Source organism: Drosophila arizonae, chromosome 4 (assembly GCF_054131065.1).
Source record: "Drosophila arizonae isolate 15081-1271.41 chromosome 4, UAZ_ARI_1.0, whole genome shotgun sequence".
Taxonomy (NCBI): domain Eukaryota; kingdom Metazoa; phylum Arthropoda; class Insecta; order Diptera; family Drosophilidae; genus Drosophila; species Drosophila arizonae.
In genome coordinates, this window is record NC_142924.1 from 15169767 (window position 1) to 15180655 (window position 10889).

Consider the following 10889-nt stretch of genomic DNA (forward strand, 5'->3'; position numbering starts at 1 on the left):
ACATTTTCGGCAACTGTTTTCGAATTGTTATTTCTGAGCTGAGCTGAGTTGAGTTGAGTTGATCCGCTTTGCCTTTAGCCATTTGTTTTGACAACTTTCTGCCTACTGTCAGTAGTCGCTCTCATGATCCGCCTCAGTTCATTTGTCATTTCAACTATAGCGAGTGCCCACTGTGTCGGTAGCAGCTGGCTGGAAAAACGGTTATTTCCATTGTTTTAGTATGCAGTCTGCATTTCTAGTTTGATTTTCAGTTAGTTTTCTTTCTCTATTCTTCTACTTTTTTGTTTTTTGTGTCTGTGTATTTTTTTTTTTTTTTGATGACTCTAGCCCACCTAGCGCAGTTCCCGAACGGAAATCACATACGACACAACATAAAGCATAAAACTTCATGCACTGATCAATGAATGTCCATAAATTTTTGAACTTCGTTACTTGATTTATTTTTTTTTCCTTCGATTTTTCGTCTGGCTTATGGTTAATTTATGAATGTCTCTCGCTTATCATGTGAGTTGAATAATTGAAATTGCATTTTATGAGTTTTCTCCATTTTTTTCGTAATCTTTATATAGCATTTAATCAATCAATTTGTAACATGCTCGCTTGGCTATTGACCTCTGAGTGCAGTGCTTCGAATTCGGTTTGGATATGAATGAGTTTTGACAAAAGTTTTTTTACTTAAACTTTTTTCAAATACATTTTGAAAGGTATCTCTTCTGTTGTTTTCATATACTATTTTGCATAATTTCTTAATATTGCTAGTAATTGAGTCAGTCTTATCAAGTCTGGGCGCTGAACGAGAGAGAGAGAGAGAGGAATAATCATGTTGAACTAAGAACGATTGTTAGGTTCTTAGTTCAACATATATTTTTAGCAAATTTATCAGAGAAGATTCTTATTTATTCTGCTCTTAGCTCTGTTCTATGTCATATCCATCTTTCTCTATCTTTCTTTCTTGATGATTGAAAGCTACGCTTTGAAGGCTTTTACATAATTTTATTTTCGCAATAGTAAAACAGCTTATTGAAAAATCAATCTCTTCTTCTTCTCTCTCCCCCTCTCTCTCACACACACATTCACACAGCCTCTCGCTTTATTTCTGTTTCTCTCTTATGTGAAATTAGCCAAATCTTCGCTTTGATAAAACAGGAATTTTACATTTCTTATTATTTCAAGGCATTATAATTTTATTTTATTTTAATATATTTATATGTAATCGATTCATATTTTACTGACCTATCCACTATATACATATCTTTGCCATCCTTTGGTTAAGACTTATTGAACTGATATTAAGTCTGATTTCTGCTTTTTGAAAATCATGAGCAAAGGAAGGAGTTTACCAAAGGCATCTACTATAAACTATATTTATAGCAACTCTCGCAAAATCAATTTTTACTTTTTCTATATGCCACCCTCTCTATCAGTCTCTTTTATTCTCTCTCTTTTTTAACAATTATCCAAGTCAAACTCAATAGCGAGTCAATTGCATCTGCAGTTGGCAGCTGCCCAATTCGGAGTCTCCTTTATTGTTTTCTCTTTTTTTTCCTTATTTGGGATCTTTCATGGCCACACTTGATTAATTTCATAAAAGGATTAAAAGTGTCAGCCGTTATTAGATAACTTCCGTATATAATCTAGATGGCCTACTGATGAAGTCATCAGCCAGTCAGCCAGTAGTCAGCCAGCCAGCTAGGGCAGTTCAGGCGTGTCGGATGCTGAGCAGGAAGTTGACATTTATCACACACGCACATTTACCTATATATATAGAGAGATATAATTCTTTGCTTCTCTATTCTCTGTTTTTATGGTCGTTTTTTTGATGCTGCTGCTGCTGCTGTTGTGCTCATTTTTTATTCGCGCACACGTCGCTGCATTGTCTGGACCTTGAAGTCAAACAATATCCTGTTCCCGTTTCAATTGCCTGCGTCGCTCTTTAGAAGAACCCCGAGTCTGGTTCTCTTTCCGATTCGAGACAGTCGTCATCATTATCATAATTAATGTGACTTAATCAAGAATAATGTACGGCAAGTTTCTCTAATCAAGTTGTTAGTGCGCAGAGCAAGAAACTGAGTCGAGGCAGAGCTGAATGCAACCCTTTTTGCTGCTGAGAATGCGGTCAACCGCATGCTTTAAGCGCGGAGGGGTTGAAGGTCAGCCTGGGCTGAGAAGTGGAAATCGAGGCAAACAAACCATTTGCATATTGCAATAAAAATCCAACAATGAAATTTTCCTCAAGCGCATGTCCTGCCCCAAAAGATTTATGTAGCATGCCAAACGGAGGCATTCCAAATTGAGAGACGGACACAAAAAAAGTGTAGTTTATGACTTTGAGAATTAGGCTCACGGGAGTTCTCTCTCTCTCTCTCGCTCTCTCTCTCTCTCTCTCTGCTGATATCTGTGCTGAGATCCTGCTGGCTGCTGGCAGAACTCTGCCACAGTCTCTACACTCATTATGCGCACATTGTTGTGGTCGCAGTGACATTCGCACGAATCGCATATGTGTGTGTGTGTGTGTGCGATCCTTATCGTATCTTTTGTACACATTATCTCGCTACCAGGAACTAGACATCAGAATTATTTGTATTTGTGGGCTACCAGCGAGCAGCGACAACTACTGTGTGTTCTGTCGCTGGATGCGGACTTATCGCACATGTTGACACATTAATGTGTGTGGAGATGCTTGTGCGGTGTGCGTGAGGCCCCGGCTAGATCCTAATCAGCGTTACTAACAGGAATCGTGTCGGGCCTTACAATGCCTTGCATTAATTTGCTATTGCACGATTAATACGATTGTTATGGTTGCTGTTGCACAATCCCAGTCCCAATTCCGATTTCAATTCAGCAGCAATGCGGGACTCGGGTCTGCTGACATCACTCTGGGCTCGATCGATCGATTGATCGATACGTGCGATAAGTCGCCCGAAGGTGTGAAAAGACTTTGATTGAGCTCTGATAGATACAGATGCAGCAACTGTACGCATTTCCAACAACAAAAACAGCAACAACCGGGTAGTCCTCCCTCTATTAATCGGCGGGCGTTACGTTTGCCCTCAGCTGCCCAGCTGGGCATAAACAGTTCATAACAATTCCTGGCGTCTGGCCAGCAATTTATCACTCAGCCAACTAGGCTTGAGCCTGCCCAACCTATATTCTACTTGTGCCCATCGAAGACAATGCGCTGTCCGAAAGGACCCATCACATTGTCTCTTGCCTCTTTTGTGTAGCCCCGTCGAGCATGAGACTCACAGTTATCGCAGTCATATAAACATCAAAACTAAGGAAAAATAAATTTTTATTTAGATGAGAGTCTGTTTCCCAGCCCAAAATGTTGTTCACTTTTTATTGCTGTCCTGATTTCCAACTGTGCCAGCAGTCGAGCCTTGTTATTGATTATAAATATATATAAGTTGAGAGCTCTGCTGGCTCGTCTTGTTCTCTTTTTCACATTTCGGCTCGGGGCGTTAATAAAAAATGAATTAGTGCATCAGGATTTCATTTTTGATTTTTGGTTGAGTTTCGGGGCACACAGAGTTAGATCTCGGCAATGATTTATTATCAATCGTAAATTGTTTGTTGAGTAAAGGCAGGCAACGGCATCAAAAGAGTGTAGATTTTATAGCACGATAAAAAGTAAACAGTATGGCAAATGCTTTGCCTTTTCCTCTACATCATCAAATGACACGTTTTACGGCTCGACGCTGAATTTTCCCCAAGTTGTGCAAGACTTTTCACCAACTGCCACTGCAAGTTTCCCACTGCATTTGCCTTTCGCATTTCCTTGTAAACTCACAGAGAGAGAAAGAGAAAGATAGAGAGTGTGAGTGAGAGAGAGTGGACAGTTGCTAACGTTTACTTCCGCAGTTAACACATGCGTTTGCTAGTTTAGTCCAAATAACATCAAAATATTATTATTTGTTTGGGCTCTTTTGTTTTATGTGTCGAAACCAAATTTTAATAATGTTAATTTGTTGCGTTTCATGGGATTTGAGATTTATGGCATGCAGACACAACTAACCTAGACTCACACACACACACTTTCACATTCATTAGGTGTGGTATACCAATCTCTGCCTGTGGTCCACTGACTACAGCATTCACTGATCAAGCGTTAAAAGGCGCTAATTGCCTGATATGGGGCTTAGTTTAGTTTGAAATTTGAAAAGGAAGTGAACATTTGCTCAACGGAAATTGAATTGTTTCACTAAACAGACTGAAGAAATACAGAAAAAGTTTCCAAAAAGGCAAAGTATTTAACTGTGTATTTCTATAGGTACAGAAATATTTGCAGGCAATATACTATATATTTGTCAATCTTAACAATTGTTCCTTAGAGGACAGATTTTAAAAATGGTTTACGGAAATTGAATTACTTAACAATAAGCAATCAAAATAATATTTAGTATTTTTAGTATTTTTTAGTATTTTTATTTGCAATATACTATATATTGAGAACTTTGACTCAGCGAGCTGCTTATTTAATATCAACTCAATTTTTACAAACGTTCCTTAGAAGACAGATTTTAAAGAAAGTCTACGACAATTAAATTACTTACTTGTCTGAAGGGACGAAAGGGAGGAATTTTGAAAGGTCAAACCAAATATTATTTAGTATTATTAGTATTTTTTTAGTATTTTTTATTTGCAATATACCATATATTGAGAACTTTGCCTCAGCGAGCTGCTTATTCAATATAAACTCAATCTTAACAATTGTTCCTTAGAAGACAGATTTTTTAGAAGGTCTACGGCAATTAAATTACTTGCCTGAAGGGACGAAAGGGAGGAATTTTGAAAGGTCAAACCAAAATATTATTTAGTATTATTAGTATTTTTTTTCAGTATTTTTTATTTGCAATATACCATATATTGAGAACTTTGCCTCAGCGAGCTGCTTATTCAATATAAACTCAATCTTAACAATTGTTCCTTAGAAGACAGATTTTGTAGAAAGTCTACGACAATTAAATTACTTGTCTGAAGGGACGGAAGGGAGGAATTTTGAAAGGGCAAACCAAATATTATTTAGTATTTTTTTAGTATTTTTTATTTGCAATTACCATATATTGAGAACTTTGCCTCAGCGAGCTGCTTATTCAATATAAACTCAATCTTAACAATTGTTCCTTAGAAGACAGATTTTGTAGAAAGTCTACGACAATTAAATTACTTGTCTGAAGGGACGGAAGGGAGGAATTTTGAAAGGTCAAACCAAATATTATTTAGTATTTTTTAGTATTTTTATTTGCAATATACCATATATTGAGAACTTTGCCTCAGCGAGCTGCTTATTCAATATAAACTCAATCTTAACAATTGTTCCTTAGAAGACAGATTTTGTAGAAAGTCTACGACAATTAAATTACTTGTCTGAAGGGACGGAAATGAGGAATTTTGAATGGTCAAACCAAATATTATTTAGTATTTTTTAGTATTTTTATTTGCAATATACCATATATTGAGAACTTTGCCTCAGCGAGCTGCTTATTCAATATAAACTCAATCTTAACAATTGTTCCTTAGAAGACAGATTTTTAAGAAGGTCTACGGTAATTAAATTACTTGCCTGAAGGGACGAAAGGGAGGAATTTTGAAAGGTCAAACCAAATATTATTTAGTATCTTTTTAGTATTTTTTATTTGCAATATACCATATATTGAGAACTTTGCCTCAGCGAGGTGCTTATTCAATATAAACTCAATCTTAACAATTGTTCCTTAGAAGACAGATTTTTAAGAAGGTCTACGGCAATTAAATTACTTGCCTGAAGGGACGGAAGGGAGGAATTTTGAAAGGTCAAACCAAATATTATTTAGTATTTTTTTAGTATTTTTTATTTGCAATATACCATGTATTGAGAGCTTTACCTCAGCGAGGTGCTTATTCAATATGAACTCAATCTTAACAATTGTTCCTCAGAAGACAGATTTTGAGAAGGTCTACGACAATTAAATTACTAGTTTAAAGGGACGGAAAGGAGGAATTTTAAAAGGTCAAACCAAATATTACTTAATATTTTCAGTATTTTTTTAGTATTTTTATTCGCAATATACCATATATTGAGAACTTTGCCTCAGCGAGCTGCTTATTCAATATAAACTCAATCTTAACAATTGTTCCTTAGAAGACAGATTTTGAAGAAAGTCTACGACAATTAAATTAGTAGTTTAAAGGGACGGAAAGGAGGAATTTGAAAGGTCAAACCAAATATTATTTCGTATTTTTAGTATTTTTTTTAGTGTTTTTTATTTGCAATATACCATATATTGAGAACTTTGACTCAGCGAGCTGCCTATTCTATATAAATTCAATCTTAACACTTTTTCCTTAGAAGACAGATTTTTAAGAAGGCTACGACAATTAAATTACTTGCCTGAAGGGACGGAAGGGAGGAATTTTGAAAGATCAAACCAAATATTTTTTAGTATTTTTTATTTGCAATATAGCATATATTGAGAACTTTGCCTCAGCGAGCTGCTTATTCAATATAAACTCAATCTTAACAATTTTTCCTTAGAAGACAGGTTTTAAAGAAAGTCTACGACAATTAAATTACTAGTTTAAAGGGATAGAAAAGAGGAATTTTAAAAGAGCAAACCAAATACTAGTTTGTGTTTTTAGTATTTTTTTTTTTTTTTTTTTGCAATATACCATATATTGAGAACTTTGCCTCAGCGAGCTGCTTATTCAATATAAACTCAATCTTAGCAATTGTTCCTTAGCAGACAGATTTTTAAGAAGGTCCACGGCAATTAAATTACTTCTCTGAAGGGACGGATGGGAGGAATTTTGAAATGCCAAACCAAATACTATGTAGTATTTTTAGTATTTTTATAGGCAATATAAAAATATTGAGAGCTTTAACTCTGCGAGCTGCCTTGGAGTGTGGCCCAAGCAGCTGAAAGGGTAGAGAAGAATAATATTTACTGTTATAAAGTATTAATAAATAGTAATGAATTTTAATATAATTCATATTTCATAAATGTACATTAACTCTGCTTAATTCGATATAAAACTTTACTTATTTTCCATCGATTTGTAAGTCCAATAAAAAGTTAAGGTAATCAATAGCTTAAACTGCTTTGCCATAAACTAGCTCAGCTGCTTGCTTTATTCCAATTCTAAATCAAATTCCTGACTCAATTTTATTGCCTACAAAATGCCTAAGTATGTCAACTTAAGACTCACTTTCTGGCACTTAAACCGTTGTCTGTTTTTTTTTTCCTTAGTGTTTGTTAATTTCAATGAAAATGACTTAACACTAACCCAATGACCCAATGGACAAGTTCTTTACAAAACTTTACAAAGAATTTATATATCTAACTGTCTGTGTGTGTGTGTGTGTGTGATTTGATGTTTTTTGTTGTGCAGAGACGTCTGGGGTAATTATAACGCTAAATCAGGCAAGCCACGACCATTGTTTTGACAGAAAATCTTAAGATATGCGCACTTAGATAAACTTGGTCGTACAATGGCACCACAAACAACACTAAGAACGCCAACAACAACAACAGAGAACGTGCATTATAATTATTTTCATAATAAACTTGACAGAATTATAGTTTTTAGCAATTAAATATAAACAAGCCAACAGCAACAGCAACAAAAACTATCAACAATTATGTGAATAACCGTCGAAGAGTCTAAGACCCGGTAAGACCTGCTTCTCTAGACCCTGCTGCATCAACAAACAAAACCGAAACAAAAAATTTAAAAATTAAATAGAAATTGTTTTTTTTTTTTTTTTTGTTTTTTTTTTCCGTAGATATAATAATACTAAATGTGCAAACTGTGATGCTGCTGCTCCGGCTGCCGCTGCTGCTGCTGCCATTTCAAGGCTAAAGTTTAAAGAACATGTTGTTCGTGCGGTTCGCTGCCTGTCAATATTGACGATGATGAGTCTTGTGCTTGATGCCTGCGTTCCAGCTGTAGCTGTTGGATCTGTTGGATCAGTCGTCGCATAATTAATGACTAACATTCGGCCCAGGCGTAGTCGGAGTCAAACTCGCGCTTCATCTAATGTTCGAAAAAAAAAAAAAACAAAAATTTCTATGTGTGATTGATAACTCCACAAATGATGCAAACCTGCCTCAGCTTGTTCGCATTTTCGTTTACATTTTATGGAATTTCAACACATACTCTGAATACTCTTACTTAAAGAATATTGTGTTGATATATGGCATACAAATAAAACTTCTCTTTTATGAGTGAGTCTCATTTCGCTTAGTGTATTCAATAGTCAGCATCTTCATTATGCTTCCTGCCCATGTCCGGGCACTGCAGGAGTGGCAGCTCTTTGGAGAATCAATCAGCGCAACGAGTGGGGGCTAGCGAAAATCAAAATACTCAAATATTCGGGCAGCAAGTGAAGTCGTGCCAGCGACAGCGACAAGTGCATTCGTAAAACAAAAGACTTAAATAGGCAACAAACTGGCTTGGTGGGAATCAAATACGTTTGTGTGGTCCTTCTTTTCGTCTCATCTGGTTTTTCGGTACATTTCTTCATTTTTTCTCTTTAATATTTATTTTTGATGGTATTAATTAACAGCTTTACAGCACAACGGTGAAACTTTGGGGCGGGGACCGAGAGCCGCCCATTAACATAAGACGTTCGATTTGCTTGCTAAACTCCCCTCGCTGCCACGACCCCATATAGCATACAGCATATGGCATATGGCATATGGTATATATACTCATATATGGCCACAATAAATGCACAGTGAAAATTAACACGCTTTTCAGTTCACGCTAAGCGAGCCTCGTATTTGAAGAGACGCATCTCGACCATCGGCCATAGGCCCGGCCAGCATCCAGAGTGGAGACCCACCGCAGCGTTTGTCATACGAAATATGCAAATGCATTCGATCTGAGTTTTGTTTGTTAAATTCATAATATTTGACGGGTGTTAAGTTTATGCGGAAATGTTATAAACGTTTTATGCTTGTGTGAACTAATAATTGCTTACCGATAATATCCAATGCTCCGTGAAGTTTACACATTATAGAGAGCTGAGAACTGGTCGACGCGACTCGACTCAACTCGACAGCTCAAATCATTTATTTAGTTCCATTTATTTAAAGCATACTGCGCATATGGCTGCGTTGCTTTGTAAACTGATTTGAGAACTATTTGATTTGGAATATTAAATGCTCCGAGATGTGATGCTCATGGCTAAAGAGCTAAAGATCGTAGCTGCCATTCGAATATCTCAGTCTTAAGAGAAAGAGAATAAAAACGATTCGCTGCGCCAGTCAGTTTCAGTTAAGCCTGGGAATACCCTATCATTGTATTCATATATAATTATTTAGACTTGGATTGGAATTTCTTTTCCCTTGCCATAGTTGAAATTTATTCTTTAAGTCATCCCCGATTATAAACCAAATCGTGTGTCCACCCATTTGGCAATCCTTGTGCGATTTCTCATGTTTTCAGCATAACAATTTTTTTTTTTTTTTTCTTGTACACAAATTGCCTTTTGTTTGCCCTCCTACTTAACGCAATTTGTGCGCTCAAACCAATTGGCACAATTGGCGAAAAACTTCCCTTAGCTGAGTTCTCTGATATATTTATGGGATCTTTGCGGTTAGGCAACGCCCCTGGTTAACTGTTAGCTTGGCCCTCGGCCGTCGGGTTGGCATTGGCATTGTTGGCATTGTTCAGGGCATTTGTCAAGAGTCAAAATATTTATTGAGTTCAACTGGTTTCCTTTGGCCAGCCAGCCAAACAGACAGACAAACAGACAGACAGCCAGTTGCTGGTCGAGTCCAGGGCTGCGTAGCTGTTGCCCTACCCAACCTCAGCTCAGTTGAGACGTGTGCCAAAAAAATTATGCGAATCGTTCTGATAAATGGTATGAGCGTAAAATTTTGTCGCTTTTGGCTGATCTAGATAAATGCATTTGAATTTGCATGTTTTATTAAGAAATTTATTAACACACACAAACAGAAACCGAAACAGAAACAGAAACTGGCCCCGGTCCAGCCACAGCTCGCAGCATCAACTCCAAGTCCAATTCCAAGGCTCGAACTGCTTGGTATTTCAACCTTTTCATTGTCTCGCTGCCTCGTTTCGTTATAAATTATGCACTTAAGTTGAGGGTGTTTTCATTATATGGATAAAGTTCGACGCTGACTCCGCAATGCAGAGACGCGAAAAGCAAGCATTTTGGCATTTTATATACACTTTGTTGTCAAGGGTATTTGAAATTGATGATGAAAGTTGGAACATGGTATTTGCATATGAGATGTGTTAGCATTTTGCTGTTGATGTATATGAATATTTTATAAACAGGATGAAGACATAAAAAAGAGGTGCAAAGGTATTTTAATCAAGTTTCTACTTACTTTCATTAAATGTAGAGTATGTAGAGTTTCTGCTTGGATGGAAATATAAATAGATTTCTGCTCTATGATAAACTTTTAGTGTATACAAATTTCGTATGTAAATGCATTTGAAAGTATTTCAAATTTTAAATATATTTTATATATATATTTAATAATTATATATAAACTTATTTTTAAAAAAATTTTAATATTATTTTTAAAATAACTTAAATTAAAGTTTAATTATTAATTTTATTAATTTTTAATACAATTTAAATTTGAATTCGTTTATGATTTTTAAATATTTTATCTATGCTCTTGTCTACATATTTTTCTGCAAATTTCGGACTAAATATTTATACCGTTTGTTTTTGCTAGAGTATTTAGTGTTTGGCACCTTTTTAAAGATGTTTGTTTTGTTGTTATTTCGTGAACTGTCTGGTGCGTCCGGTCCGTCTGTTCTTCATTTTTCAACGCCTGGGATGGTCCAGGGTCCTCAGCGCGCATCGGCCGTCGCCGCCCGCCCGCTGTGCGAGTGACACTGACACTTGAGTAGATGTTTTGCGGTTG